The following is a 2937-nucleotide window of genomic DNA, read 5'->3' as shown; positions in this document are numbered from 1 at the left end:
AGTTGGACTTACGAGGTAAGTCCATCATTTTCATACTGTTGTTGATATTGGGCGCCCTGTGTGGCTGTGATATATATATATATATATATATATATATATATATATATATATATATATTGGCCCTGTGAGGCATTATTGGTATTTTCTACATGCAGGTTTTGAGATAGTAAGAAATACAGAGGAAACTCTGCCAAATTTTTTCTAGAAATAAAGAAAAAATGGGACATAAGTTCATAATATGTTTTGAAGGTAGATACCGACAAGAAAAATGTATTATGTTGGAGTAAATAGTTAAGAGATACCATCCATGTCATCCGTAAGGGGTACCATTCTTACTTGGGAAATTTTATTTTGAAAATGCCTATATGAGCAGCAAAGTTTAAAATTCATTTGAACAGACCAAAATACTTTCCAGTCATAATTTTGTCTTAAAAGAAACTTATGTTGAAAAGAAAACATGTCCGGTAATTAAGTTTCACTTTTGTTGAAAAGTACAAAGCATGCAGCAAGTATTTTATAAATTAAATAATTCATTCACAATTCAAGAATAAGTCTGGAGGTAAACGAGGTGCATTAAGCACTAAAAAGTCCTGTGGTGCTTATCGGATTCTAGTTTTCTTCTGGTGGTCGTTGGGAAATGCTTATGGATAACATTTCATTAGTTCTTAACCAACTAGTTGGAGATGAAAATTATGAAAGGAAAACATAAACTTGTGGACTATTTAGGATTATGTATTTCATATGTTGTTGATAAAATGCTAAGATAATTCGGAAGGACTTGTGATACTAAGAGATGATTTAGAAAAAAATTGATAGATCTTGATAGAGTGATATATTAAAGCACCGACTGAATTGATAAGATGGGATAAATTATGACGAGTTATAGTTAAAAGAAGTAATAGTGTGATTAAGATAAGAGTATACAGGAAAAAGAATTTTGACAGATATGAATGAATTGATAGGACAGTTTGTGAGATATTAAGGATAAGATTGACTAGAAAGAGGAATAAGGTTAAGGAGTGCTAGGTCATAGGATGGAATACGAACATGATGTAATGTGAATACCATAAGAATTGTTATAGAAATGAAAGAAGTACTAAAGGAAGCACCCAAGATAGACGTAATTAATTAAGTATGAATATAGGACAAAAAGGGAAATAGATAGCTACGAACTGAAGGTGTAGTACGAAAGAAAGGTGATAAGACAAAATCACTATTAGAATAAATTTAATATGATTTTGAGTAAGATTAGAAGTTAGCGTTGGATACACAACAAGGGTGAAAGCGCATGAAGCATAAATGAGTATTGTGTATATATGACTTCACCTCGAAAAAATAGTGAGATCCTTAAATAACAAAGATTGTAGATTTTTGAAACAACTGATGCATTGTAAACCTATTAGAGTAACAAGTGATATCCATTGGGATAAAGATAGTGTTATAAGAAAGCTTGAAACACTTATCACTAGAATATAAATGCCACCGAATGGAGAATTTGAAACGATCATAAGCACTATCTAATTATTGATTGGAATAAATGGAATGTGGCTTTGGATAAATTGCGACATTAATTATATTACTTGAGTACCAATCATTAGACGAGATTTTATGCTATATATCGGGAGTTCTCAACACCTCATGATTATGTTAAGGTTTCGTACATGGGTAATCTAAGTTATATATGATAAAAAGGAAGATATGAATATGGTGCAGTATACCATATATATTGGAAAAGAATCATATGCATTTGAAAATTTAAAATGGGGACATAGAGTAGAATATAAATAGATAATAACATGAGTACACCCTAAAGGGGGAAGTGGATAAGAGAAATACAAGTGTAAGATAAAATCAACCGACACTACAACACGTTAATGTGAACACTTAAACTTCAAGTGAATCCCATGCTGGAACGAGTTAGCAAGATCTAAAAGCCAATAATAAACGGATAAAATCTAAGATGATATTTGAGAAAGTGCTGAGAATTATTGGTAAAGACCTTGAATAGTATGACATTAAAGGATGGGTCCATATAAAAAGGGATGAATACGACAAGAGAATAGTAATTAGTAACTTAAAGATATTGTAAAGGATAGCAAGGCTATACTGGATTAAAGGTTAAGATGTTGGCAACAAAGTTATTGGCTACTGATATTATGACATACAAGTAGCAAAAGAGAAAGGATAAGAAATCTTTCCTATGGTAGAATTAGAGAAAATTGAATGGTAAGTAAAGGAAATGAAACAAGTATGACAAAATAGACTGCAAGTGCGTGTTAGTATAATGAAATATGTAGAGAAGAATAAGACAAGAGAAGGAAATACTATCATTAGAATTGAACGCACTTTGTATAAATTGTACAAGAATATTTATGCAACCTACGAATATTGGTATGTTAAGGGTGAGATCAAGTGATTACTTGATAAAAATAATAAGAAGTCAGTAATAGCAATGTGATTGCAATATTTCAAATAAATTAAAGAAAAGTATAAGATGGTTTGATGCAAAACTATTGAGATATAATTAGTATTGAGGGCAAAAGCCATAGTTGAGCCCTGATATCAACTGAAGGAGGTACGAGAAAACATAGGGTCTGCATAAAGACTAGTATGACGATGCTAAGGTATTTTTTGGGCTGATTCCAATAATGGTGGAGTTTCTATTCGAGGAGTTGCTCAATCCTCTATCATGGAAGAGGTGAAACAACGCCAGTATGAAGACCCTATTCTAGCACAGTATCGAGATGCAACCCTTCAAAATGAAAAGACCCCATTCGAGATCACACCTGACAGAGTGCTAAGATATAGGGGCAAATTATGTGTCCCTAAGATTGTAGAGCTACGACAACAAGTTTTGGGAGAGGCACACTATGCCCGATATTTTGTTCATCCAGGGCCGACAAAGATATATCATGATCTTAGATATTTATACTGGTG

This window comes from Solanum dulcamara, chromosome 1, assembly GCF_947179165.1.
Source record: "Solanum dulcamara chromosome 1, daSolDulc1.2, whole genome shotgun sequence".
In the NCBI taxonomy this organism is placed as follows: Eukaryota; Viridiplantae; Streptophyta; class Magnoliopsida; order Solanales; family Solanaceae; genus Solanum; species Solanum dulcamara.
Note: the sequence above shows the minus strand (reverse complement) of the source record.